This window comes from Artemia franciscana, chromosome 7 (assembly GCF_032884065.1).
Source record: "Artemia franciscana chromosome 7, ASM3288406v1, whole genome shotgun sequence".
Taxonomy (NCBI): Eukaryota; Metazoa; Arthropoda; class Branchiopoda; order Anostraca; family Artemiidae; genus Artemia; species Artemia franciscana.
The window spans coordinates 63,651,956-63,664,198 of NC_088869.1; the positions used below are offsets into that span (position 1 = coordinate 63,651,956).

A 12,243-nucleotide genomic window follows, 5' to 3' on the forward strand; every position below is an offset into this window, starting at 1 on the left:
AGGAGAAATATATTGAAATTTTGTTGTGTTGCTGTATATCTTTTATACTTTGTTGGAATCTTCAAACATAGAAATTTGAATATTTTTCGATCTTTGCATGAATTGAGTTATTTTTGGCTTCAAAGAAATTTTAATGTGCCTTCTTTTTTTCAATCCTTTTGTTAATTTTCGTGACAAAATTGAGACAAAAATGCAAAGACGTACAATCTTTTTTTTCAACTTTGTTCGCGTCTATGACTTCTCTCTCTCTCTCTCTCTCTCTCTCTCTCTCTCTCTCTCTCTCTCTCTCTCTCTCTTATTCTATCTCTCTATCTCTCTCTCTCTCTCTCTCTCTCTATCTCTCTCTCTCTCTTTCTCTCTATCTCTCTCTGTCTCTCTGTCTCTCTCTCTCTGTCTCTCGATAACAAAAATTTACTGGGATAGGTACAGTTTTATCAACTCCAGCAATGATATTTTTTAAAGTTCTTGATGGTTTTCCGGTAATTATGCTAGCTGAACTAGAGCAAAAAAAGAAAATCGTTTCTAAATTTGTAGGGAAAACAGGGCTTCAAATGGAAAAGAAAAAAAAGTTAGAATTTTGTTTAGACCACAAATATCCACGCAAACAATTGAACGATCGGGGAAGTAACCCAAGAGTGCCAATTCTAGAAAATGCGTAAGGCAAGAATTTTTTATATTACTCTTAGAACTATACCAAAAAGGTATTTTCAAATGTAGGGAGGGAATTTCGCAAAAAAAAAATAACAGAAAGAATGTATTGTTTCAAATCTATTACAGGGGGGGGGGGGGTTAATTTCAACAGTTTCTTGTCGATGCGCCTGTGTTGAACATGCTACAAAAATAAAAAACAACAACAAACACATTGGCAAAAGGATATTCCTTCCCAAACACATAAGAAAGCTCATCAGGGACCGGAAGAAGTCATACAGGGATTACATAGCCTCTGGAAGCATAAGTAGACTCGCCAAGCTTCAAAAACTCAGCTCAAAATGTAGAAAAGCTATCAGAAACTACAACAAAGATTGCGAACGAGAAGAATTCCAGAAAATAAGAAAAAAAAGCGATTTCTACAACCTGTGCAAACGCAAGCTAGGTGAGCAACAGAAACTACCAACACTAATAGATCGAAGTGATGTGGTCCATAGCACTAGTCTAGATAAGGCGAATGCTCTTGTAAAATTCTTCACCAGCACGATCACTATTGACGATGGCTATTTACCTCAACTCTAATACTCACACCCAGGAAGCGAGCTCCACAGCATTGGCTTCACGCCAGGAAGTGTTCTAAGAGCAATAAAGGGCATGAAAGCGTCTAAGGCACTCAATTCTGATGGCATCCCGTCCTTCATCCAGAAAGAAGTGAAAGACGAGCTATGTGAACCTCTGGCAATACTTTTCCAAATCTCATTCGAGCAATGCAAGTTTCCTACTTCCTGGAAGCTATCCCATGTAACACCTATTTTCAAAGGAAAAGGGAAACGGACTGACCCGGAGAATTATCGCCCGATCAGCCTTACTTCACCTTTCCTAAAAATCATGAAAAGGGTCATACTGGAAAAGTTAAACTCGCATCTCGAATTGAACAACTTCATCTCAGATCATCAGCATGGCTTCTGTAAAAGTCGTTCTACTGTTTCCCAACTAGTAGTGATACACGACTACATCCAGTCTACCCTTGACTGTGGGATTCCAATAGATGTTATGCTAATCGATCTACTTAAGGCCTTCAACCGAATATCCTTGCGAAAACTCATCCACTGCCTAGAAATCAACGGAATCAAGGGACAGCTAAGAAATTGGCTCTCAGCGTACCTGAATGATAGAAAAATAGCAGTCAAGGTTGTAGACACACTATCCACATGGACGGATGCAACCAGTGGCGTCAGAGAAGGTAGTGTTCTCGGCCCAGTCTTGTTCGTCATGTACATAGACATTTGCATAAATGCCATTTCCCAAACCTACTTCGGTCTGTTTGCAGACGATACGAAGCTCCTGGGAGAAGCTAGTGCATCATCACAAATCCAAAGCGACTTGGATGCCCTGACAGAGAAGCTCGAAGAATGGCAACTTTCACCAAATTTAGCAAAATGCTCTGTCGTCCATCTTGGCCGCCAAAAATCCAATTTACTCATACAAAATGAAAGGTATCGACCTGACAAAATCTACCTGTGAAAAGGACCTAGGTGTAATTCTGAGCTTGGACCTCAAACCAGAAAAGCATATCGGCCTGGTTGTGCGTGAAGCGTCAAATACTCTCTGGCTACTCAGTCAATCCCTATGATACCTTGACAATCACTCAAAGATATCAGCATACACAAGCTACGTCAGGCCACAGCTTGAATACGCCACTGTCATCTGGTCGCCATATCTCAAAAAGGATATTGACAAAATAGAACGGGTCCAGAAACGCTTTGTAAAAGGACTTCAAGGATTCAGAAACCTTCCGTATGACGAAGCTCTAAGAAGGCTCACTCTCCATAAACTTGAGACAAGAAAAACGATCTTAGACTTAAAAACCCTCTTCAAGATAGTTCATGAGAATTTCAGGAACGTAAAAGACAAGCTTGTTCAAAAACTTCCCCAAAGCAACATAAGATCGCACAGTCTGCAATTGGAGTCCGTGAAAATGAAGATTGCAAGATCTAATTCTTACCATCATTCGTTCATACCCCGGGTCATCAGGATCTGGAACAAACTACCATTCCCAGTAGAAAAGATGAAATCACTGAAAGCCTTCTCCAACAGCCTAAACATAAACATACCATATCTCGAGACTTTTAACATAGGACTACTTTAAATGGAAATCGTGCCGCAGTCGATCCGCTCTTCGCCCTGCCATAACATTTTTCTTTTAAAAAGGTGTCAGTTGTATAGAAATTTGGTATTAAGAGGCGTGAGGAATAAAGTTATTTATTTATTTATTTAGCTACACACTACCATTCTTTCCCAACAACCTCATCAGAAAACAATTTACTCATCTCCCATAGACTACAAAATTCAGAAAAGTGTAATGTCGTCACGACATATTATAAGGTGCAGAATGATGCTGCTAAATCATAGGCAGCACAATAGTGCTGCCAAAGTAAAGAGCAATGTGGACACAATTTATTGTTCATTATTTATATGTTTAGACCAAGGCACTTCGTATCGAACAAATTGTCGTAGAAACTTCGAAAAGGGCTCATTCAATTGGAAATGATCGAATAATCGTCGAAAGTGATTGAAGGGCAACTGAAACCCCCTCCGACCCCCACAATTTCTCCAAACACGTTTAATAAAAAAAATTGAAGCAGCCATTTTGTTCAACGTAGTTTAAAGATCCGGAAATCATGTCTTTGAGGATGAACACTCATCCAGAGCCCTCAGGACAAGGGTTGTAACTTATGCCCTGGGGGTATTTATACAGAAACAGGTATTCATATAGAAACATATAGGGCAGGCTTATATAAAAACAGTGATTGTATAAACTTCGGAAGGGGCTCATTTGATCGTTAATCAGAATTTTTAATACCATTTTTGATATTCAGAATGATTAGAGGGTGGATACCCCCCCCCCACACACACACACATACACCTCGTATTTTCCCGAAATGCATCCGATAGAAATTTTTTAATGGCAATTTGTTGTCGTAAAAACTTCGAAAAGAGCTTATTTAATTGAAATAGAAAGGGCTAATACCCTTTTAATAGTCAAAAGTGAATGGAGATAAACTAATCTTCCTCCCACGCCCACCATTTCCCCAAACCCATCCAATTAAAATTTTGAGCCTTCAGGGCAAGGGTTGTAAGTTATACGTTGGGGGCATATAAGGTATATATAGAAAGGGTAATCGTGTAGGCTTCGGAGGGGCCTCATTGGATTGGTAATCAGAAGTTCTAGTGCCCATTTTAAGATTCAAAGTGATCAGAGGGTGGATACCCCCTCCCTCCCACACATACACCTCGTATTTGCGTTATTTGCGCTTCACTGAAAACAAAATATGTTTGAAATGTTTTCGACTTTCTTACATTAATAAATGTAAAATTATCAAAACCTTAACGAAAACATTTCAGTATTTTTCAATTCATCTGACAATCCAGGATTTTTATTTTCAGCAAAGCATAAATTGTATTCCGGTCTTGAGATTACATAGGGGTTATCAGACCAACTCATGTTAATTTTTGCTGGTTTTGAGTTTGACTCGGCTATTGATTGTAATGTCTGATCGTTTTGAGTTTCATTTATTTATTGATAGTGATTTGTGGTAGTTTTAGGCTTGGAAGATTATTTGACTTTATTTTTGCTCATTCTTGGCTTAATGGAGCTCTTCATTTTTTTGAAAGAAACTTGTCTTGTGGAAAAAGTTTTTTTAAATTAGTTATATAAAAGAATCAATTTCACTAATTTCGATTCGAAAAATAAATTAAAATTATAAAAATACATTATACTTTTTCGCTGCATTTTATTATCAAAGTTTACTTCTTACAAAAATTGGCTTGTCATAAAGTAAAACTGAAATCTAAATTTTGAAATGGTAATAAAATAAAAATTTCATGATACCTTTAGATGCTTGTTAATATTCCACACAACAACTGAGCCTCTTTCCGTCCCAGTAGCTATAATTCCCTCCTTACTTGTTGTAGCAATACAAGTAATGTCTTCACCACTATCTCCATGTTGAACAGCTTAGTCTGTAGCCATAGTCACACTTAACGGAACATTTGGAGTACCAAGTCCACCAAAGTAGGGACAGTTTTGCGCATGCCTTTCATGCGTAGACCTAGAAATAACTTTTCGTAAAAGTAGAAGACCAAACTGGTGGACTTCTTACTCTCTTAAGAATTATTTTCGACAACTCAAAAAAAAGAAAAAAAGTTCAAAAAAAAAGATTTCGTAATTGTTCGATGGTCCCTTTAAAATTTCTTATATTCCTTGTAATGTAGTCACGAAAGGCACAACCCTTTGAAAAGGCACTAACATAAAGCTTTGAAAATAGGATAACACAATTCTGCTACACTTTCTTCGCAGACTATTTGCAAAAAAAAAATGGCCACACTTTCCACGTACTCTAAACCCTCCAAATATTGAAGATAACATTACAAACAAGTTTAGAAGTCTTAATTTTTTTGATTAATAGCAGATATATAATAGCCCCTCCTTAAAGCGGTGTTCCCACAGATGTCTAAGACAAGTGTTTGACCGTTCTAACTTGTTCGAAATAAATTATCATTACTTAGCCGTGTGAGTGGACTCCTGTGTTTATATTAGTGTGTATTTACCCACTGATTACTCCAACAATCAGTCAGAGCGATTATTTGAATTATCGAGTAAAAAGTTAGGTTCTTTTGTACGAAAAAAATCCGGTGTCTAGGTTTACCTTGTGTTATAGCCGGAGACTTTAATTGTAATTTGTCTGAACCAGATTCTCAGGCGTCTCCACGTGCTACCTTAGTTAATGGTTTATTTAGTAATTTTTTGCGTGTATTAGATAAAATTTCCAATTTTAGATATATTCACACGTCTTTGTGAACCTTTAACTTGGACCACAATACTGTATCGTAAACTCTAACCGCCAATACAGTTTTCTGACCATTTACCTATAACTTGCTCTATCGGTGCGCCAACTTTGGTTTCTCTAAATGTGCTAATAGCACGTGATTACTCAGCGGGGCAGTATCGTCGTGGTCAAAAAATTACCAACTTTAATTCAACGTCCGTCAACTGGATTCTACGTAAAATTAATGTTCCATTTCACCTCCTCCAAAACTCACTCCAATTGCCTAAGAATAAGGTCCTGTTTTGTCTTGATATATTTTGAGCTGAAATACGTCCTGCACTCCGTTTTGCCGAAAAACAAGCTGTCCCCATGCAACGTGTCTTCAAAAGAATTGTCCCTGGATGATTCATAAATCCAGATATTTGCACTTCATGTGGACAAGCAAAGTTTTGGTTGTCTCTACGAAGCGGAAGTTTTCCAAAATTCTCGCTTAGCATCGTAGCGATCTTATTTATAGCTATTCTGCCCATGCAAGACAAGATCGAAATATGGTATTTAAATTTGTCTCCTCTTCAGTATCCCCTCCTTCGTCACCACGCTCAGCTGATATACCAGACGCTGATTGGTATGCATATTAAGAATCCGAGTTTTCTTCCCCTGATCCTATCATAGAGCAATCTTATGAAGTATTTCCTAATCAGTTTCTGGGTGCTCAACCCGATGAAGATTTTGGGGTCAGTACCCGTTTGGTCGAAGATACCATCCAAAAATTAAGATGGAAACGTTCATCAGGTATTGACCATGTTAGTGCGTTTTCATTTGAACTACGGGGGAAAACTTCTTACGTCTCAAATTTCCCTGCTTATGCAGATGATTTTCACTGAGGCTATCGTCTTTCTTCTTTTTTGCATCGGAGATCTGACTCCTATCTCTAAAAAAGGGAAATCCGAAGTCCACTGTACATCATTCCTCCCTAATACTGTAGCTATATCCCTTTGCAAGCTCTTTGGGCTACTATTTATTAGGGAACTGGAAAGTTTGCTATACCCCTTCACAACCATTTGGATTTAAGCAAGTTACCGGGTGTACCGACGCTTTAACAGCTATTACAAATGCCCTGATTGATACGGACTCGTCTGGAGACAGCCTTGTTGTGGGGGATATGATGTCAGACGTGCATTCGACTCTCTTATCCATACAGCGATGATTCTGAAAACCGGTAAACGTGAATTGAATATGGCCATTATTCGTTCTCTTCGGGATTTATATTCAAGACTACGTATCCACTTGAAAGTACCCCCAGATAAAGGCATGCCCCCGATTCCACGAAGACAACTAATACCAGTCAAGAAAGAGGCCTGTCAAGGAGCTATGACCTCTCCCGGCCTAATTAAAACTATGCGCTGGAAGCACAAGATCCGTGCCCACTGTCAGTGATCCTATCTTATGTAAACCTTTCCTTGATATGCAATGCTGATGACATCCTAAACCTTAGTCGAACTCTTCAACGTATCACTGAAATTTTTGGAATCCTTGAATATAAAAAAGTTGGGCTTGAATTTAACCCCTCCAAATCTGATATTGTCCTGTTTAACTGGAAACAGATTCCCCTGCCCCTTCTAACACGCTTGGATCTAGCTCTGTTCAGCCTACAGATAACCTTATGTTTCTAGGTCTGCCCATTCCTTCTTCTATCACACACCCGAAAACTTCTTCTGGAACAAATCAGTCGTAGAATTTCAGCAGCTGACGCTTTCATTGTATCTTTTAAACTTCGATTCAACCGATCGGATTCTAGCAAGTCTATATAATGCTGTAGCTTTTAACCATATTCTGTACACCGCAACCTTCTGGAAACTAAAACTGACAAGAGTAAAATCCGATCCCCGATCTTTTGCTATTCTAAGTATCTGCTTCATCTACCCCCGTGGTAAAGACATTCACTCGCTATTGCGAAATTCAAGGTTACTGACCTAGAGGTTGCCGTTGGCAAACGGATTGCGTAACGTAACAGAAAAATAGATAGGAGTTTAAACTATTGGTCTCACATTCTTTGGCAGTGATGATTGTGTTTTTCTTTTTCGTATGTTCCGTATTGTGTGTGTTTAATTGAGACGGGTTTTTCAATATTTTGTATTAATAGATCAAACAGTTCGTGGTAACGAACCGTAGTAAGGAGCGACCCGACTCAATAGTAACTGAGACTTAAAAAAGGAATTTTGATACCAATAGTTACAAAACAAGAATCGCATTATAATAATGAATTTAAATACATAAGTTTTACCAATTTTTGTCTTACCCATCAAAAGTTAAGAGCCTGAGCAAATTTTCCGTTGAAAAATTGGGGGGAACACCCCTTAAAAGTGACAGAATCTAAACACCATCGAAAATCACACCATCGCATTCAGCGTATCAGAGAACCCTACAATAGAAATTTCAAGAGCCTACCTACAAAAATGTGGAATTTTGTATTTTTTTTCTACAAGACAGACCACGGATGCGTGTTCATTTGTTTTTTGTTTTTTTTTCAGTTGTTTGTTTTTCTCAGGGGTGACCGTATCGACCCAGTGGTCCTAGAATATTGCAAGAGGGCTTATTGTCACGAAAATTGAAATTTCTAGTGCCCTTTCCAAGTGAACAAAAAAATTGGAGGGCACCTAGGCCCCCTCCCACGCTAATTTTTCCCGAAAGTCACCGGATCAAAATTCTACGATAGCCATGATATTCAGAATAGTAGAAAAACCTAATAACTATGTCTTTGGGGACGACTTACTCCCCCACAGTCACCATGGGAGGGGCTGTAAGTTACAAACTTTGAGCAGTGTTTACATACAGTAGTGATTATTGGGAAGTGTACAGACGTTTTCAGGGGATTTTTTAGTTGGGGGGAGGGGATTAAGTAGGGGAAGCTTTCCGTGGAGGAATTTGTCATTGGGGAAGAGAATTTCCTATTTTTCAAGCATTTAAAAAAAATGAAAAAATAAACATGAAAAAGATTTTTCAACTGAAAGTAAGGAGAAGCATTAAAACTTAAAACGAACAGAAATTATTACGCATGTGAGGGGTTCACCTCCTCCTAATATCTCGCTCTTTACGCAAATTTAAATATTTATTCTATGGCCTTTGTGATACAGGGGTCATTCTTAAGGAATTGCGACAAAATTTAAGCTTTAGTGTAAAGAGCGAGGTATTGAAGAGGGGGAGAACCCCCTCATAAACGTGGTAAAAATGAACGAGTGTAGAAGTTCATTACGTAAGTTAATTCGTAATTTACATGTATACGAAAAAATTGGAGGGTAACTAGGCCTCCTCTCCCGCTCCTTTTTTCTCAAAATTGTCCGATCAAAACTATGAGAGAGCAATTTAGCCCAAAAAATAAATTAATATGCAAATTTTTAAATATGCAAGAGCAAAAATGAAAAGATGGATTTTTTAACTGAAAGTAAGGAGCGACTTTAAAACTTAAAACAGACAAAAATTAATATAAAAGGGGCTGTTCCCTCCTCAACACCCCACTCTTTACGCTAATTTTGTTTTACTATTTTAAAAAGTAGAGTTGAGAGAAAGAGTCAAAATTTAGAGTAAAGAGCGGGGTGTTGATAAGGGAACAGCCCCTTTCATATACGGAGTAATTTCTGTTCGTTTTAGGTTTTAAAGTCCAATCTTACTTTTAATTAAAAAAATCTTGTTTTTTCGTTTAATTTCTTGTAAGATTGTAAAAACGCTATTATTCTGCAACATATATAGTATGTCAAAGTTTTTGAAGGTTTTTGCTTCTTTTTTTTTGTTTTTAATTCGGTTACTTCCGTATTATCTGTTTGCCTTGTATTTTGCGAAGCGTTTAATTGTTGTCTTTATTGTTTTATTATTTTGTTTTCTTTTACTGCTCGGTATTTTTGCTTTTGCATGACGGGTTTTCAGATAAATAAATAAATAATTCGCTTTTATTTAGTTCCCACTTACATGTGAAATTCTTTGCTATTCTGACACACGTTAAAAGCCAGCACCCAGCTGTAGAATACAGGACTTTTTGTCAAGAAGTTATAACCCTGTCCACGAATAAGCTTCTTTTGTCATCATACTTATCATCTACATTAAAAAAAAAGCATTCACTGGTACGTCTGACAATAGTTGTATGTCTACGTAATATTCAGGCATGAAAATATTGCTGGAGCTATACATGGTCAATTTGTACTTTGTCTTCTTTCCCCCTTTTAGTCTATGTGGTTTAATGTATTAAGATGTCTATCTTCGATTATTAATATATATATATATATATATATATATATATATATATATATATATATATATATATATATATATATATATATATATTTCCTTCACCTAACTTTCCACCGCAGTTTTGTAAATTTTTTTTTCCATTTTAGTAGTTGTTTTTTCACTGATTTTCATTTTCATGGCTGAATATTATAGTTTTTATATAAGAAAATGTGCCAGTTACCAGTTCTCAAAAATATAGTTTTGACTTTAATTAAAGGCAGTTTAAAGTTTAGTCTAAAAAGTATTTAATGTAAGTTAAAACCAAATAAACATAAAGCCGAAAAAAAATAAGAATTACGAACCATGGTTCATCGTTTGGTTCCCAAGACACTAGACAAACATTACAAATGAAGCAAAGGGCTCTGTCACTTTCAGGATCAGTAGGCTGATGATAAAATCCAGCTTGAGACATTTGTTCCGGTAAGGCATACCTAAAAAAAAAAAAAAAAAAAAAAAAAAACTTCTGAGCGACCAAGCATTTTAATTGTGATGAGGCTATATTATGAACTAGCGTGCTAGAGTTAGAAGCTATATTAAACTATCTAATGGAAAACTACATGAAACTTTCAGAATCTACGAGCGGCTGTTTCTTCTGCTAAACTATATAATGTCGGTGTCACACCCAAAAGTCGTATCTGACATTTATACGCTTTTGAATTAATTGTGGAAACCGTTTGCTTCTCTATTTTCAAAGGAAAAGATCGGTAGGACACTTTAGATAAAAAAATTAAATGTCCCTTCATCTACTTCATCCACACCGCTAAATCTCCCTTTCAGAACAACTTTCGCAACTATCTCAAATAAATGTCAGATGCAACCTTTAGCCGTACCGGCGATAATAAGCGTTAGATACCCTAACAATTGATCTAGAGTCGGGTTGGGAGCAAGGTGTGAGCTCTTTAAGCGTGCTGAGCAATACCGGATAATTCAGCTTATGTTATGAAGCAAAGCTAGAGTCTGCAGATGTTTGTATCTTAACTATGGAAAAAACTTTTTAAATGAAAATATCACTAACATTATGGGTGATTTTGACCCAAAGCCAACAAAGGTTATCGACTCTTGGTGTCCTTTAGCATTTATTTTCATATTTTTAGTTAATTTTAATTCTTTTGTCCCTGTTTCTGGGGGTTGGGTAATCATAACAGGGAAAGATAAAGGTTAACACTAGGGCTGTGGGGTGATGTCAACAGCGAAGCCAAACTTTTTAAATTTTGTGAAGTTTTTAAACAAAAAGGATATCTCAAAATTCTGATTAGAAATAATAGGGATTGCAGAAGGACTGAAAAGCAGAAAAGGATCCAAGGGGAAGCCAGTTGCCCTCCAGTAACTTTCGGGCTTTAAAAACGGAACTAAAAATTTTAACTTCTAATCGAATTAGCCCCCTCTCAAGTTTACAGGATAGCCCTTTCTATTTGAAGTGGATGAATTTTTTTCTGGGATGCATTTTTAGGGAAAGCAATACAGTTGTTAGTTTTTCCTTCTGCACTGGGGAACACAAGGTTTCACCTAAGTTTCAGGCCAATAAAAAATATCCCGCTCTTTTTGTTAGAGGAGGGACCAATTTCAAAGAGACTAATCCTTTAAATATTTTGTTGTACATTAGTCTCATGGCTTGACCCAAATTGTTCATTTTATACGTATAGATAGATAATGAGAAAGCAAATGAGGTGCGTGTCTTACGTCCAGCTAATGAACTTTAAACAAACTATCCATGTCTCTGTTTACACAGATTACAATGTGAGCTGCCAGTGAGCGGCTCACTCAATAGACATAAAAAAGAGGATACTTATTTCCTTATCTTAAAGGATTTTTTTCTATATTTTTGGTAATTACTTCTTTTAGTGACATAATTGAAAATTCCAAGCATTTAGTTTCGTCCTCCCTTTTAATCACCAATAGCTCTTACCTTGTTAAGGTATTGGAAAAGTTTTTTGTTTTTTATTTTTCAGGAGGGTTTACCCCAGTTTCAAAGCATGTGAGTTTTAATAGAACTCATAATTGTTATCAAAATTTAACGAATTCGAGTTGGACTTTTCGTTTTGTAAATATCAAAGGGAGATATCCCATCAATGTCCCAAGAGGGCATGTATTACACAAGTTTTACACAAGAGCAAAAATTTGGCTTATAACATTTCCCATGACAACCCTTCGCTTCGACTGATAAGAAAAGCTATACCGAATACCATGGTTTACATGATATCTTGTGGTACATGATATCTTGTGGTACAATGGCATCTTGTGATATTTAAATGTTGTACAAAAATGTCAGAAAATGGGCTCAGGAATGGATACTTCTTTCAAATGAAAGTAAATGTAAAGAAAACGCACATTTCAAATAATACAAAATATTTATGGAAGTGTTACAAATGAACTTATTTTCAGCTACAACAATGAAACTATATAGATATAGCGTCAACCAAAACTAACTGTAGTTCATGTGTGGCTATCCAAAGAAGGAATCTAATCTATTGGCTTCAAGGGCCAT

At 36.8% G+C, this 12,243-nt stretch overlaps 1 protein-coding gene across 3 annotated transcripts in view; it reads right to left on the minus strand.

The window, feature by feature from the left end:
* Positions 1-12,243, minus strand: part of LOC136029590 (baculoviral IAP repeat-containing protein 6-like) — a 397,865-nt gene that overhangs the window by 267,978 nt on the left and 117,644 nt on the right. For all 3 annotated transcript variants that reach the window (XM_065708088.1, XM_065708089.1, XM_065708086.1), the window contains 2 exons: positions 10,061-10,189; positions 4,541-4,760 (listed from right to left, as the gene is read on the minus strand). The gene's annotated coding sequence lies outside the window, so the exon portion shown is untranslated. The remainder of the gene's footprint in view (positions 1-4,540; positions 4,761-10,060; positions 10,190-12,243) is intronic.